Here is an 18,137-nt window from a genome sequence, read left to right as displayed (position 1 = left end):
TTCATTTTTAACATATTTATGGCTGTGATGAATCAGCATCTCTCTCATGACCTGTGACATGACGGTCATGAGCCTGCACACAGACGTCGTGTTGAACAGATGGCGCTGTGGTGAGGTTAGAATAACTAAGAGCTGATTGCGCTCAAAACTGAGACTTTTTGTCTGATTGTAAACAGCCTTGAAAGTTAAATGTTGCTACCAGGAGCGTCGTAGTGGAGGCTAAAGGGACGCTCAGATAAAGACACCCACGGAGGCAAAGGAAGGAGGCAGCAGTAGGTCTGGATGCAACGCAAAACAGCAAATAGCTGCTTTTAAGATTGATTAAGAAAAACTGCATTATTTTCTAAACACAAGAGAAGTAATCTTATTTCAATATATAACACAAAAAACGAAGACATAATTTTTTTCCATAGTAAAAAAAAAAAATCAGCGCAGTTCGCCCGCTTGTACTAAATATTATCCTTCCTACCTTAGACGTAAGCAACAGGCACATGACACGTTCATATTGACCCACAGTCGTGTGAAGCTGTAAAATGTGAGTGTTTAATGAGGGTCTGTCGCCGCAACCCACTGTCGCCAATGTGCTTGCTCTAGGGGGTTAGTTTTTGTGCAATATTGTAGGGTCTTCATCTGACAATATAAAGCACCATGAGGGAAGTGTTGTTGGGGCTTGGCGCTGTTTCTTAACTCAAAATGTCCAATTACAACAGGACATTTTGAGTTAAGAAACAGCGTCAAACCACAAATTAAAATAAAAAAATTAAATGAAAAAAAACAACTGTGACTTTGTGCTTTGTTTCATTTGCTGTAAATTTGCTAAGAATGTAATATAAGATTAGAATAGTGTTTATTTGTCTGCTTATTTATAAGGAACTCCATTAGCTTCCACAAGAGTGGTTGCTAGTCTTCCTGGGGCCTAAGCCATCAAATACAATCAATTAAAATATTACACAATAAAGTGGATTTTATATGAAAGTGAAAAATTTCTCCTCTGCCACACTTCTGGCTGTAATCTAAAGCACAGCATTAACATAACTTTATGGCAGTTCAGGTACTACCATAAACAAGGTATAGCGTCACATCAGCAGTGACAACATCAGTGACATCGCTTCACGTCCTTTATAAGATTTTTTTTTCCTGATGTGTCATGATTTTTAGTATTCCCCAAAATCCGTAATTAGTAATAAGCTGTTGAAAAATAAAAAGATCACCTTAAAAAAACCTAGTACACATATTCTCTGTGTTCTAATTTGATGCAGGATGAAAGCAAACATGTCACACTGATGTGTTACAGCATTTTTCTTTTTTTAAATGAGTGAAGTTATCAAACCAGAAGCCAAGAGGCTTGATGTTGTGTCCAGTCCTACTGGATCCCTACTGTCTGTTTAATGAGCAGGCTGTGAAGTGTTAACAGCTCAATGTTGCTCTTTTTTTGCCACCTGTTAGATGTTTAGTAATGATGCTGGATTCGTGATTCCTTGCAAGCTTTGTTTACTATGTAACTGAGAGACATTAGATGCAAGCAGCTTGACTCCCGGGGGCGGGTCTAGCGTTAGACGTTTTCTCACTGGCTGCGTGCGCAGAGTATTACTTTGAACAGGAATAGGAAACAAGCATTAATGAACAATACTAATCAGATGTTCTACAGCACCTGAAACATTTGAACAAGCTAAACAAACCCTGGATGACTGAATAAAATTAGCACTAAATCTGGTACTTGAACACAGTGAAATCTCTTCATTTCTAACATATTTATGGCTGTGATGAACACGCAGCGCTCTGAAAATGGGCTTAGGTTAAATTTAGAAGAGGGATGAATTAAAATTTAAAAATAAACAAAAACACATTTCAAATTAATGTATGAATTTAACTGACAAATTCTGAGAGCCTGTGGGCGGGACCTATTTTCAATGGGCGGGAACTATTTTCAAACATCAAAGCAAAGAGAATGAGGCCATGACATCACAGTCACCAAAATTCTATAAATAGGGGTGAAACAGCACACTGGTCAAGCACGTTTCTTACTTACAGTCACGAGCGATTCACTAGACGAACTTTTGTTCTGCTACAGCCAACTTCAAACCCTGATTCACATTTGATTATCGAATTCACATCTGAATATCTTATTTAGTGTAACACGCTAAATTTGTTTCAAAGTTAAATATCAAAAATGAGCAATCAGGAAGGAAAACCAGAATTTGTCTTCACTCTGCCAAAGAGTGCACTCGACAACCTCATGCTGGTTAGGAAAGCCTTGCAAAACTCTCTGACTGAAAACAAACTTTTAAAAGAGGGTGAAAGTAGAGCCAGACAGCAAATCAAACAGATGATGACTCAAATTTCAAACATGCGCACCAAGCTGGAGCTGTATGAGAACCAAGCTGCAGGAGTCACTGACGAATCAGTGTCGCGCAAACCGCAGGTGAGCAGCGCCACCAAAGAAAAAGAGCAACAGACGTGTTCAGATCAGGAAAAGGTCAGCAACCTTGACCTTGAGATGAACTGTCTGAAAGAGCAGCTTCAGCAGAGGGACAACGAAATCCTGATGCTGAAACAGGAGAAGGACACTCTGTCTGCCAAGTTCACGCAGCTCCAGAAACATGAAAGAGATCTGAAAGAAACTATGTGGAATGCTCTGTGGAAAGAACAAACACTGAGAGAGAATCTGGAGCAGGAGAAAAAAGTCCTGGAGGAACTAAATAAGAAACTCCTGGAAGAACAGAAAGTGGTGAATGACACAACAGAAGAAGTCAAAGAGGCCATCACAAAATGTCAGGATGCAGAGAAAGAAGAGAAAGAACTGGAGGAGGACAAGAAAGCTCTGCAGCCACAGAGTGAGGACTCCAGCGAGATTAAAGAAAGTCAGGCAGAGACAAACATACCAGAAATGCAGACAGAACTGGACACGCAGAGAAAAGAATTAGTAGAGTCTCAGACTGAAACACAGGAGACGGCAACCCCAGAGTCGTCCTCATCTGATTGTCTGAGTGGGGAAAAGTTGTGTGTCAACAAAGTGATTGAGTTGGTGGTTTCACAGGCCATAGAACAAGTCTCCACTAAATACAAGCTCTTCACAGAGCGCCTCACTGCTGACTGCATTAGCGATCGCCTGATGGAAAAAATTTGGCCTGAAATTGAGCCGAAACATTTGGATCTATCCCCCAAATGGCTGAAAAACATAGACAAGGCCATTCTCAAGGATCTTTGCAAAAGACACAACTGCAAGGGGAAATATCTGATTTTCAATCTGAGGGAACAGCTTGATAGTATTACTGTCCCAGCTTTCACCAAACACCTGTTGGCATTACCAACAAGAGTACTTAGTGTCTCTAAACACAGGGAAGAGTACCAGGAGGCTGTGAAAAATGTCACCAAAGATCTGGTAATGCACGCTATGAAGGGAGAAAATGAGGCAGCTACATGGAATGCAGGAACATCAGAGTTTATTGTACAGAGGCTTTCCCACAAGATCTGGAACAAAATTTTGTCCAAAAGCTACAAAATGTCCATGGAAAACATTGAACAACTCGGCCTGAAAGTAGCCAATGATCTCCGTGAAAAGTGGCCTTCTCCAATACTGTTAATGAGGTCAAGCAACCCAGTGGTTGACGAAGCGGTCGTCAGCATATTCAAAAAACATGCCAAGCTGAGGAGCCAAAATGTCATCTTGAGGGTTTTCTCATGAGCACGCTAAAATCGAACTGAAACGTGCACGTGATTATGTTACAAAACTCTTAAACTGGCGTCAAATATTCTTTTAATTCAGCAACCTAAATTACATTTTAAAACCCCAACTTCCTTCCCTCATCACTAACTGGCCGAGGCAGATGGCCACCCCCATCTCAGAGCCTGGTTCTGCCGGAGGTTTCTCTCTTTTAAAAGTGAGTTTTTCCTTCCCACTGTCGCCAATGTGCTTGCTCTAGGGGCTTAGTTTTTGTGCATTATTGTAGGGTCTTCAGCTTACAATATAAAGCACCATGAGGGAAGTGTTGTTGGGGCTTGGCGCTGTTTCTTAGCTCAAAATGTCCAATTACAACAGGACATTTTGAGTTAAGAAACAGCGTCAAACCACAAATTAAAATTAAAAAATAAAATAAAAAAAACAACTGTGACTTTGTGCTTTGTTTCATTTGCTGTAAATTTGCTAAGAATGTAATATAAGATTAGAATAGTGTTTATTTGTCTGCTTATTTATAAGGAACTCCATTAGCTTCCACAACAGTGGTTGCTAGTCTTCCTGGGGCCTAAGCCATCAAATACAATCAATTAAAATATTACACAATAAAGTGGATTTTATATGAAAGTGCAAAATTCCTCCTCTGCCACACTCCTGGCTGTAATCTAAAGCACAGCGTTAACATAACTTTATGGCAGGTCAGGTACTACCATAAACAAGGTATAGCGTCACATCAGCAGTGACAACATCAGTGACATCGCTTCACGTCCTTTATAAGATTTTGTTTTCCTGATGTGTCATGATTTTTAGTATTCCCCAAAATCCGTAATTAGTAATAAGCTGTTGAAAAATAAAAAGATCACCTTAAAAAAAACCTAGTACACATATTCTCTGTGTTTTAATTTGATGCAGGATGAAAGCAAACATGTCACACTGATGTGTTACAGCATTTTTCTTTTTTTAAATGAGTGAAGTTATCAAACCAGAAGCCAAGAGGCTTGATGTTGTGTCCAGTCCTACTGGATCCCTACTGTCTGTTTAACGAGCAGGCTGTGAAGTGTTAACAGCTCAATGTTGCTCTTTTTTTTGGCACCTGTTAGATGTTTAGTAATGATGCTGGATTCCTGATTCCTTGCAAGCTTTGTTTACTATGTAACTGAGAGACATTAGATGCAAGCAGCTTGACTCCCGGGGGCGGGTCTAGCGTTAGACGTTTTCTCACTGGCTGCGTGCGCAGAGTATTACTTTGAACAGGAATAGGAAACAAGCATTAATGAACAATACTAATCAGATGTTCTACAGCACCTGAAACATTTGAACAAGCTAAACAAACCCTGGATGACTGAATAAAATTAGCACTAAATCTGGTACTTGAACACAGTGAAATCTCTTCATTTCTAACATATTTATGGCTGTGATGAACACGCAGCGCTCTGAAAATGGGCTTAGGTTAAATTTAGAAGAGGGATGAATTAAAATTTAAAAATAAACAAAAACACATTTCAATTTAATGTATGAATTTAACTGACAAATTCTGAGAGCCTGTGGGCGGGACCTATTTTCAATGGGCGGGAACTATTTTCAAACATCAAAGCAAAGAGAATGAGGCCATGACATCACAGTCACCAAAATTCTATAAATAGGGGTGAAACAGCACACTGGTCAAGCACGTTTCTTACTTACAGTCACGAGCGATTCACTAGACGAACTTTTGTTCTGCTACAGCCAACTTCAAACCCTGATTCACATTTGATTATCGAATTCACATCTGAATATCTTATTTAGTGTAACACGCTAAATTTGTTTCAAAGTTAAATATCAAAAATGAGCAATCAGGAAGGAAAACCAGAATTTGTCTTCACTCTGCCAAAGAGTGCACTCGACAACCTCATGCTGGTTAGGAAAGCCTTGCAAAACTCTCTGACTGAAAACAAACTTTTAAAAGAGGGTGAAAGTAGAGCCAGACAGCAAATCAAACAGATGATGACTCAAATTTCAAACATGCGCACCAAGCTGGAGCTGTATGAGAACCAAGCTGCAGGAGTCACTGACGAATCAGTGTCGCGCAAACCGCAGGTGAGCAGCGCCACCAAAGAAAAAGAGCAACAGACGTGTTCAGATCAGGAAAAGGTCAGCAACCTTGACCTTGAGATGAACTGTCTGAAAGAGCAGCTTCAGCAGAGGGACAACGAAATCCTGATGCTGAAACAGGAGAAGGACACTCTGTCTGCCAAGTTCACGCAGCTCCAGAAACATGAAAGAGATCTGAAAGAAACTATGTGGAATGCTCTGTGGAAAGAACAAACACTGAGAGAGAATCTGGAGCAGGAGAAAAAAGTCCTGGAGGAACTAAATAAGAAACTCCTGGAAGAACAGAAAGTGGTGAATGACACAACAGAAGAAGTCAAAGAGGCCATCACAAAATGTCAGGATGCAGAGAAAGAAGAGAAAGAACTGGAGGAGGACAAGAAAGCTCTGCAGCCACAGAGTGAGGACTCCAGCGAGATTAAAGAAAGTCAGGCAGAGACAAACATACCAGAAATGCAGACAGAACTGGACACGCAGAGAAAAGAATTAGTAGAGTCTCAGACTGAAACACAGGAGACGGCAACCCCAGAGTCGTCCTCATCTGATTGTCTGAGTGGGGAAAAGTTGTGTGTCAACAAAGTGATTGAGTTGGTGGTTTCACAGGCCATAGAACAAGTCTCCACTAAATACAAGCTCTTCACAGAGCGCCTCACTGCTGACTGCATTAGCGATCGCCTGATGGAAAAAATTTGGCCTGAAATTGAGCCGAAACATTTGGATCTATCCCCCAAATGGCTGAAAAACATAGACAAGGCCATTCTCAAGGATCTTTGCAAAAGACACAACTGCAAGGGAAAATATCTGATTTTCAATCTGAGGGAACAGCTTGATAGTATTACTGTCCCAGCTTTCACCAAACACCTGTTGGCATTACCAACAAGAGTACTTAGTGTCTCTAAACACAGGGAAGAGTACCAGGAGGCTGTGAAAAATGTCACCAAAGATCTGGTAATGCACGCTATGAAGGGAGAAAATGAGGCAGCTACATGGAATGCAGGAACATCAGAGTTTATTGTACAGAGGCTTTCCCACAAGATCTGGAACAAAATTTTGTCCAAAAGCTACAAAATGTCCATGGAAAACATTGAACAACTCGGCCTGAAAGTAGCCAATGATCTCCGTGAAAAGTGGCCTTCTCCAATACTGTTAATGAGGTCAAGCAACCCAGTGGTTGACGAAGCGGTCGTCAGCATATTCAAAAAACATGCCAAGCTGAGGAGCCAAAATGTCATCTTGAGGGTTTTCTCATGAGCACGCTAAAATCGAACTGAAACGTGCACGTGATTATGTTACAAAACTCTTAAACTGGCGTCAAATATTCTTTTAATTCAGCAACCTAAATTACATTTTAAAACCCCAACTTCCTTCCCTCATCACTAACTGGCCGAGGCAGATGGCCACCCCCATCTCAGAGCCTGGTTCTGCCGGAGGTTTCTCTCTTTTAAAAGTGAGTTTTTCCTTCCCACTGTCGCCAATGTGCTTGCTCTAGGGGGTTAGTTTTTGTGCATTATTGTAGGGTCTTCACCTTACAATATAAAGCACCATGAGGGAAGTGTTGTTGGAATTTGGTGCTTCTTAACTCAAATGTCCAATTACATCAGGACATTTTGAGTTAAGAAATAGCACCAAACCAGAAATTAAAAAAATAAAACAAATTAAAAAAAACAAAAAACCTTTGAATTTGTGCTTCCTTTCATTTGCTGTAAATTTACAAAGAATGCAATAGTAGATTAGAATAGTGTGTCTCAATCTTATGTATCATAGCATCATTTCCCAGTTTGAAGTGGATGTCATAGTACTGTCTTTCTGTATGTGTGTACAAACCGGTAGTGAAAAAACACAGAAGATAAATAAAGTATAACCTGTGTTTGATGTTAGCTGGTTACATTTGTTTAGATATTCTACTTTCCGTGTTCCAGATCGCTTTTCCCAGATAGCTTCCTGTATTTGAAGATATTTACAAGTATTTCTAGTAGGGGTGGGCGATACATTGAATCTTTAGGTTATTTACATATATCGTGATACAGCAAAAAAGAAATGTTCTGATTTGAGATTTTCCTCACATTGCCCAGCCCTAATTTTTTGCACCCAATACAACAGGCAATATGGTATAGTATAAAGAAACATTTGTGCTGATGTGGGGCCTGGAAGCCCCAATGGGTGACACCAGCTAAGGTGATGTTATGGTTCAAAAATATTGGAGATGGACACCAGAGGAAAAACCCACAATAACAACACTGGTCCGGTCGGGTTGAGTCAAACGATGATTTAATGATCACACACGTGGGAGATGGACACTGATGCAGACAGTCTCAGATCTCATCTCAAAAAACACATCTCCATAGTTTTATGAAATCAGGGTATTAGAACGCCCCCTCATGCGTAGTGACAGGTGTAATACAATCAATGTTGACAATTTTATTTAACACAAAGAATAACATTGTCTCCTTCCCGAGGGCAGACGCTAACTGCCCCCCTCTCCTGGAACCGTCTGTACCCTGCTAAGACACAACATGGCAACTACAAGGACTCTTTCATTTATTAAGACCATCAGTGTGTATTGCTCTAAATCAAGTATATAATATTAAATGAATATTGCTGGATCAGCTACTTCTACTTAAAACATATTAAAACATGACTAAGCACAAAATCACCAAGAATGACATCTTATAAGTGCTGTGTAAGCGCGTGCGGCCTTCCAAGCTCAAAGCCTTTGCCCTCCATAGATCAGCCAGACTCGCGCTGGCTGTAGCTTTTAACCTTTAATTACCTTGAGCACAACTCTAGAATGAGCAACAAACTGCAATGTGTATGGAATGATCATGATTACATCTGCAATGGAAAATCATGTTATTATTCTGGTACCTGTAAAAAAAGATCAAACTAAAGTTATCACCATCACTGTAATGCAAAGAATAATGTAAGATCAAAAACTTCAATTTATGCTTAATGCAAAGCTGGTTATATACTTCTAATGAACTAATAATGGCATATTAAAATATTAAATGATAATGAGAAAAACATCCCCTCCTTATTCTACAGTGATCAGGAATGACCGAATTAAGATCACGTGGGAGGTGGGTCATGTGGATGGCTTCAGTTGTCACAGCTGTACCACATCCAGCTGTTAACCTGAGTGAATCATGATGAGCCCATAAGAAACAGCAGTCAGCTGCTTTGAAGTCTGTGTTGCAACATCCGGCGTGTGGCTGTTTTACACACAATGTGTGTGACCTCCGTCACGCAAACATGAATGACAACGCAATACTGAAAGTAGTAAGAAGTGTGGGAAAATGGAACTGAATGTGTTTCAGCGAGGGAGTTTTCTATATGACGTTATCAGTCTCTCACATCATTGCGAAGGAATTTTGACCCACTCTTCTACATCACACAATGTTGCTTTGGATCATCAAGTTATCCTAAGTTTCTCTTGTGCACAGCTCTCTCACGGTTCTGCCACAGCATTTAAATTAAATCGAATCTAGACTTCATGGCTGGACAATTCAAACGTTCAATTGTTTTTCAGCCATTCTGTTGTAGATCTGCTGCTGTGCAAATACACAGAGAAAGAGAACAATGGTTTTCTCCTGGTAACCATTGAAAAAAATAATTGTGCAGCCCTTTTCTAATTCAACTGTCATTAATATTTAACATGCAGAGGCCTGTGGAGTTTGAGGTGTAGCTGTTGGGAGATTTGTAGTTTTTCTGAGCATTGCACCATCTGGCTTTGGGATGAATTTTCTCCTGGGAGGTGTAACATTCTGTTAACACACACCTGAGTGCTCTATGCTGATGCTCAGCTCTTGATCAGTATATCAGTCCTGGGGTAAAAAGAATATTTTTTTCCTCTTTAATTATTAGTCTCTTCTAAGGAAAAATTACAAAAGTGAAACAGAGAAAATAAACAGAGCTCACATACATTTGAAAAAACAAGGGAAGCTTGGTATCCTTGCAGCTCGTTTAACCTTTATTTAGTGAATGTATTACGCTTCAATAAAGTACAGCCTAGTAACAGTGCAATATTCTTTGAACAGGTTTACCAATAATACGGGTTTTTTCCTCTTTTTCTCTTTTACCTTAAACAATAACACATTCGTCAACATGCTTTTTACACCAATTTCACACTTATTTTATTTAGAGATCCATTAAAATATCTTTCAAAGAAGTCTTTCCTCTCAGCCCTCAAACATCAATTTCATACAGTCATGTTTCTCCAGAGCAGACAGTGCAGATGAGATTTTATGTCCACATTAGGCTGAGTAATATGAGACTGGAACTGTGGTTAGTCAGGATGCAAGTCCAAGTCCTTAATCCTACACAACCCTGTGATCTAAATTTTAAATTTGTGGTATAGCATGACCCCTGTGGATGTCAAATGATGCAGATCAGGAGTAATAGCTCTAAACCAGCTTCCTCATTGCAGTGCACAACGTATGTTGTGCGTTCTGACGTGCAGAAGTCAAAGTTAACTTCTGGTTGCTCTGTTCTGATACTGACAGAGTATCTGCATGACCTAGCTTGAGTAATAAACTCTTGTCACAGGATCCAGCTGAAGGAAAAATGGTGAGCATGCACATGACATAAGCCATGGAGCACTGCCACGAACATTCATAACATGCGGACATCATGGTTCAGGAATCTGGACACACTCTTACTGACTTTGTGTAGAAGCTCTGTGTGTTTCTCTTGTTTTCCATGAATCCTCTGTGACTGAGAGCCAAACGATTATGAAACATAACCAGCTTCTCTGAAAAACAGCATTTTTGTCACACACAAGAAGAAGCAAATAAATTCAGTTACAACAAATGAAAGAAAACTTTTGTTATTGTAAGTCAGGAGACTGAGATTTGACTCATGCATCAACATTTCCCAGTTCTTAAATGAGTCTACACACAGGCATATTTTACAACAAGGAGACATGAAACCGATGATGTAATCTGTAGATGGTTTATTGCAGCAGACTCAGCTACTGGAGTTACTGTGGTTTGGTCCTGAACCTCTGACTTCATGTCAAAGTTTTCACAGTTGCAGAGAAGCTGTATCTTCTCTCCAGAGCACACCTCCACCTCACCTGCTCCCTACTCTCACTACATATCACAGTGTCATCAACAAACATCACAGTTCACAGAGACTCCTGCTGACCTCATCTGTCAGGCAGTCCATCACTACTGCTTCATCAGTTTATGTGGAAATAAAGACACAAAACATCATAGAAGAAAAAGAAGTGATTTAATACTTTAGTAATTACACTGAAGAGATGAAAAAGTTTTCAACAAACAGAGATTTGATGTCTAAAATATTCATTTCTTCGATTAATCAACATGTGAGCTGAACTCACAACTAACATCTTTTGTAAAAAAGGAGAAAACATTCATGTCAGAGTTTAGATTTGCATTCGAGTGGTTCAAAACAATAACGACAACAAAAAACTTAATGCACATTATTTAAAGCTTAAGTGTTGTGTAGAAACCTCATAAATACAACCAATGTCGTTTTCACAAATGTAAAGTTTAGTGGAAATGTTCAGATGTCCACTTTTCTTTTTTTCTATTTGTAATATTCTCATTTCAAAGACATTCAAAGCCATTTGGAGACATGCAGAGGTCCTTAAAGCTGAACCTAATATAGTCAACACCAGAGATGGGTAACGCGTTACTGTAATCTGATTACTTTTTTCAAGTAACGAGTAAAGTAAGGGATTACTATTGCAAAAACGGTAATTAGATTACCGTTACTTTCCCGTAGGAACGCTGCGTTACTAAAACCGTGATTTTTCTGACAACAGTGAGGTATTGACAACAGCTGTGTGCAGATCAACAATGGATCACATATGATTGTGGGAGAGAGTATGAGCGTGCAGCGTTTAAAGCCTGGAAGTACTGACCTTACTTTGAGTTTGATTCCATAAAAAGTGACAAAAACATTAGCGTCCATTGTGCCTGGGAAGAAAACTTCTTTTTAACAGCAAAAAAAACCCCTAAACTTCCAAGCAAGCACCGAGTTATGGAACGCCAGGACTGCCATAATGAATTAATTAAATACACCATTAAATAATTAATTAAATGTGGCAATAATTAATTAAAATTGGAATTAATTAATTAAATAAATAGTTATGACACATGTAATTAATTAATTATTGACACATTTAATTAATTATTTATGTATTTCACATTTTAATTAATTATTGACACATTTAATTAATTAATTATTGACACATTTAATTAATTATTTATGTATTTCACATTTTAATTAATTATTGACACATTTAATTAATTATTGACACATTTAATTAATTATTTAATGATATATTTATTTATTTCATTTTGGCAGTCCTGACGCCTGGCTCTCGTCATGAAATAATTTTATCTGTCAGCCTCACCCATCAAACTCAGGGGGCGGGGTTAACGCTGCCCATGCAGCTTCTCTAACATTTGATTGGTTGCCGTGCAAAGTAAGTCAAAACAGGTCGATCCTAGATAATCGATTGCTTGTGTAGACTTGGGGCAGCCAGGTATCCCAGAATGCAGATCAAATCACAGGCCGTTTTTCTGTCACCAGCTACACTTTTAACAGTGTTTTAGCCGCGAATGTCGCGCCATAATCTTCACATGTCTGGTCAGGTTGTCAACATAGAACATGTTTGCAAAAGTGCTCAGATGTTTTCAGAGATTTCACTAGCTCTGCTAACAGTTAGCATGCAGAGTGCACCGAGGGGGTACATTAACCGGTTTGTTTACATATTTCACTCTCCGTGTTCCACATGTTGCATTCGCAGATTCTCATTTTCACCGAACGATCGTCTCTTTCCGCCTGGTCTTGTGTCTCTGTGCTTCTGTAACATAAAGAACGAGCTGACATTTTTCTCACGAAACCAGCGATCAGCTCAACAGACCCTCAGTTTACCTGCATGCATCCTCCTCCTCATCTGTCAGCTGTTTAACACCTGCTGCTAATTCAAGAAACAGCCTAGTTACCTGGTGATAGTCACAGTTTAACTGCACAAGATAAGTAAATATAGTATTTTCCCCGAGCGCAGAGCTGCTGGAGCTTGTTTCCTTACAGAGCACTTTATAGGCGAGCCAGCTTTATCAGCGGCTGATGTCCAATCACCAGCACACAGCTTTCAAACCTCAGCTGAGTTTTAGCTCTCAGTGGTTAAACGCTGGACTTCATTCACTCAGGTTCTGTCTGTCGGGTCACGTTTACTTCGCTGTTTTATTTACAACTGAGCAAATCGGTTTGGCTGAGGTTAAAGTTACGTTTCATAACTGCATAGTTTCACAGACGTTTAATGGTTCACTGGCACATGTGTTAGACTGAACTATCATCTAAATATCATCTGTTTTTTAATAGTTATTCAACTGTATTCTAAGCACCAGCTGTCTGTTAGAATGTGATTTTTTTTCTCTCTCTGTTGGCAGAGGTATAAAAATGCGCAGGAAAATCTGACGTGCATGGCGAACTTCACCGACGATATTTAGGGAGGAATAAACACACATCAAACATAAATGAACCATTTGCCTGTCTCCATAATTGAGAGCATTTTCTCTTCTTATGTCAACACTCTCTCTCTCTCTTTTTTTTTTTTTTTTTTTTTGCTTTTTCGGTCATGTTATGTTTACCTGTCAAAGGCTTGTTACAAACTATGAAACACATTGTGCAGACTTCTGGATGTTAGAAGAAAACGAATACTGCTCATGAATGAGACTAAAGGCAGGAAGGTGTCCTTTAAAACTAAACATGTTAATAGGACCTCCCTGTTTATATCATAGTTTATGATATAGCACGTGTATTTCAGTAATAGCCTGCTGAGGCCACTATACGTGCTGGCCTCATATCAAATGTGAAGGCAGACTGAGTCTATGTTTGACGTTTTTTATATCTAATCTTCCTTTTCAAACATTTAAACAGCAGCGAGTCTGCAGCTGAGGGAATACAAATTCAAATTGTCGGAACAGGTTTGCTCGTTTCTTGGATTCATTTGGTGATTTATTAAATGTATAACTGTGTGGTGGGGCGTGGTCTGCGGTGCCGTGCAGGGAGGGCGGACGCACCTGCACGGCATCCTTAATCACGCCCGCCTAGTTAAAAACACGGGGACTGAGGGGTTTGGGGGTGTTGTGGTGTGGTGAGATGTAAATAAAGATGACTCTGAACGTTGCTTCGTGGTCCCGCCGTGTCTTATTCACGCCACAAACTGTTATTCTAATCTGCTGCTGAGTCTCTTACACTTTTCTTTATGCTGTATATTTTCACGTCTCTGGAATAGTTGGCAGTTAGATAGTCAGCTGGGAAACTTTGTGTTAACTCATGGAGCTGAGGATATCGTGGATATGCTGACCTCGCTGCGTGGTGTACAGAGCGAGGTCAGCATGATTAATATTCACAATAAAAATATTAGCCGAACATCATGAAGTCTGTATGTGTTTCATAGTGTCGAACAACCTTTGTACAGTTAAAGCCAGCAGTTACTACATGACGGAAACACCAACGTTATCTCTTTTATGTGTTTATACACAGGTCACGCTGATTACTGAACAAAAACCCAAAGATCAGATGTTAAACAGATTTATTTGCTCTCTCTCCTCCTTAAACATGTTTTTAATGTTAGTTATAATTCAGAATTGGCGACTGAAACACGTAGGACACATAAGAACATCAGGAAATAAAACACCGATAAATATAACCTCAGTAAAAGAAGTCAGCGGGGGTTACTACAGCTGTGTACCGGGGCCTGCGCTTTGTCGGTGGGATTGCTTGCGAGGCGAGCGGGTCTATCCCACGCTTTGCCGTGAGACTGGGATGACATCTCCGAAATCATCGAAACACTTTTGCAAAGAGGCTGTATCTTGACAAACCGACCAGACACATGAAGATTAAACCACTACATTCTCGGCTAAAAAAATATTAAAACGGTATTTGGTGACACACAAACAGGGTTTTTCAAAGCTCAGTTCTGTTAGCTTCCACATGCCGGTTGTTGTGTGCTAGAAACAATGGCCACCAGGCCAAAGCAATGGTTTTGACTCGATCAGCGTTAACCCCGCCCCCTGAGTTTGATGGGTGAGGCTGACAGATAAAATTATTTCATGATGAGAGCCAGGCGCCAAGACTGCCAAAATGAAATAAATAAATATATCATTAAATAATTAATTAAATGTGTCAATAATTAATTAAATGTGTCAATAATTAATTAAAATGTGAAATACATAAATAATTAATTAAATATGTCAATAATTAATTAATTAAATGTGTCAATAATTAATTAAAACGTGAAATACATAAATAATTAATTAAATGTGTCAATAATTAATTAATTACATATATCATAACTATTTATTTAATTAATTAATTCCAATTTTAATTAATTATTGCCACATTTAATTAATTATTTAATGGTGTATTTAATTAATTCATTATGGCAGTCCTGGCGTTCCATACCGAGTGCGCAATGACATAATGGGAAATTCACAGAGAAACTCGCGGATTCTTCAACTGACCGCGGCACACCTGCACCAGGGTAAACCTCCGCCTACCGCAGTCAGTCCTGCTTTACAGGTGAAAATAGAGCAACAGGACCGCTGAGTCTTTGACTTTATTTATTTTCTGCTGTGTTTTACTTGCATCTATTTGAAAGAGTGAGTGTAAACACAAAAAATATTTTATTTTATGTGCTGGAATGTGCAGAAAATAGGTTTAAATGTTAAACTAATTTATTCAAGTCAGAGAATATTGCATATAATTAAATTTTTTGCTTGATGCATAAAGTTAAAAGATTAAAACTGATAAAACAAGTTAAAAAAAAAGAGACTTTTCCATTTGATTACATTTTGCATGATGGATTATGTAGAAAAAGTAGAATTGGGCTGAAAGATCTATCACTTTATCACCTCTTCAGGTTGTAAATCGTGTTTTTAAAAAGTAACTAAGTAACTAAGTAATTAATTACTTTTGAAAATAAGTAATCAGTAAAGTAACGGGATTACGTTTTTGGGGAAGTAATCAGTAATTAGTTACTGATTACCCTTTTCAAGTAACTTGACCAACACTGGTCAACACTAGTTATTTAACTGAGGTAATCACTCTTTCCCCCACAGTCCTATGATTTTTCCCTTTTTCTGTAAAGCAATGTAAATACATTTTTAATACTTTGAGTCAAGTTTTTAATATTCATATAGGAATAAACTACAAAAGAAACACAGTCACAAATATAGGCCATTGTTAAGGGTTCAATATTGAGGAATACAGCAAATGAAACAAAGCACAAAGTCACAGTTGTTTTTTTTTCATTTTATTTTTTAATTTTAATTTGTGGTTTGACACTGTTTCTTAACTCAAAATGTCCTGTTGTAATTGGACATTTTGAGCTAAGAAACAGTGCCAAGCCCCAACAACACTTCCCTCATGGTGCTTTATATTGTCAGGTGAAGACCCTACAATAATGCACAAAAACTAAGCCCCTAGAGCAAGCACATTGGCGACAGTGGGAAGGAAAAACTCACTTTTAAAAGAGAGAAACCTCCGGCAGAACCAGGCTCTGAGATGGGGGTGGCCATCTGCCTCGGCCAGTTAGTGATGAGGGAAGGAAGTTGGGGTTTTAAAATGTAATTTAGGTTGCTGAATTAAAAGAATATTTGACGCCAGTTTAAGAGTTTTGTAACATAATCACGTGCACGTTTCAGTTCGATTTTAGCGTGCTCATGAGAAAACCCTCAAGATGACATTTTGGCTCCTCAGCTTGGCATGTTTTTTGAATATGCTGACGACCGCTTCGTCAACCACTGGGTTGCTTGACCTCATTAACAGTATTGGAGAAGGCCACTTTTCACGGAGATCATTGGCTACTTTCAGGCCGAGTTGTTCAATGTTTTCCATGGACATTTTGTAGCTTTTGGACAAAATTTTGTTCCAGATCTTGTGGGAAAGCCTCTGTACAATAAACTCTGATGTTCCTGCATTCCATGTAGCTGCCTCATTTTCTCCCTTCATAGCGTGCATTACCAGATCTTTGGTGACATTTTTCACAGCCTCCTGGTACTCTTCCCTGTGTTTAGAGACACTAAGTACTCTTGTTGGTAATGCCAACAGGTGTTTGGTGAAGGCTGGGACAGTAATACTATCAAGCTGTTCCCTCAGATTGAAAATCAGATATTTCCCCTTGCAGTTGTGTCTTTTGCAAAGATCCTTGAGAATGGCCTTGTCTATGTTTTTCAGCCATTTGGGGGATAGATCCAAATGTTTCAGCTCAATTTCAGGCCAAATTTTTTCCATCAGGCGATCGCTAATGCAGTCAGCAGTGAGGCGCTCTGTGAAGAGCTTGTATTTAGTGGAGACTTGTTCTATGGCCTGTGAAACCACCAACTCAATCACTTTGTTGACACACAACTTTTCCCCACTCAGACAATCAGATGAGGACGACTCTGGGGTTGCCGTCTCCTGTGTTTCAGTCTGAGACTCTACTAATTCTTTTCTCTGCGTGTCCAGTTCTGTCTGCATTTCTGGTATGTTTGTCTCTGCCTGACTTTCTTTAATCTCGCTGGAGTCCTCACTCTGTGGCTGCAGAGCTTTCTTGTCCTCCTCCAGTTCTTTCTCTTCTTTCTCTGCATCCTGACATTTTGTGATGGCCTCTTTGACTTCTTCTTTTGTGTCATTCACCACTTTCTGTTCTTCCAGGAGTTTCTTATTTTGTTCCTCCAGGACTTTTTTCTCCTGCTCCAGATTCTCTCTCAGTGTTTGTTCTTTCCACAGAGCATTCCACATAGTTTCTTTCAGATCTCTTTCATGTTTCTGGAGCTGCGTGAACTTGGCAGACAGAGTGTCCTTCTCCTGTTTCAGCATCAGGATTTCGTTGTCCCTCTGCTGAAGCTGCTCTTTCAGACAGTTCATCTCAAGGTCAAGGTTGCTGACCTTTTCCTGATCTGAACACGTCTGTTGCTCTTTTTCTTTGGTGGCGCTGCTCACCTGCGGTTTGCGCGACACTGATTCGTCAGTGACTCCTGCAGCTTGGTTCTCATACAGCTCCAGCTTGGTGCGCATGTTTGAAATTTGAGTCATCATCTGTTTGATTTGCTGTCTGGCTCTACTTTCACCCTCTTTTAAAAGTTTGTTTTCAGTCAGAGAGTTTTGCAAGGCTTTCCTAACCAGCATGAGGTTGTCGAGTGCACTCTTTGGCAGAGTGAAGACAAATTCTGGTTTTCCTTCCTGATTGCTCATTTTTGATATTTAACTTTGAAACAAATTTAGCGTGTTACACTAAATAAGATATTCAGATGTGAGTTCGATAATCAAATGTGAATCAGGGTTTGAAGTTGGCTGTAGCAGAACAAAAGTTCGTCTAGTGAATCGCTCGTGACTGTAAGTAAGAAACGTGCTT

The sequence above is a fragment of the Astatotilapia calliptera genome, chromosome 22, assembly GCF_900246225.1.
Source record: "Astatotilapia calliptera chromosome 22, fAstCal1.2, whole genome shotgun sequence".
Lineage (NCBI taxonomy): Eukaryota > Metazoa > Chordata > Actinopteri > Cichliformes > Cichlidae > Astatotilapia > Astatotilapia calliptera.
Note: the sequence above shows the minus strand (reverse complement) of the source record.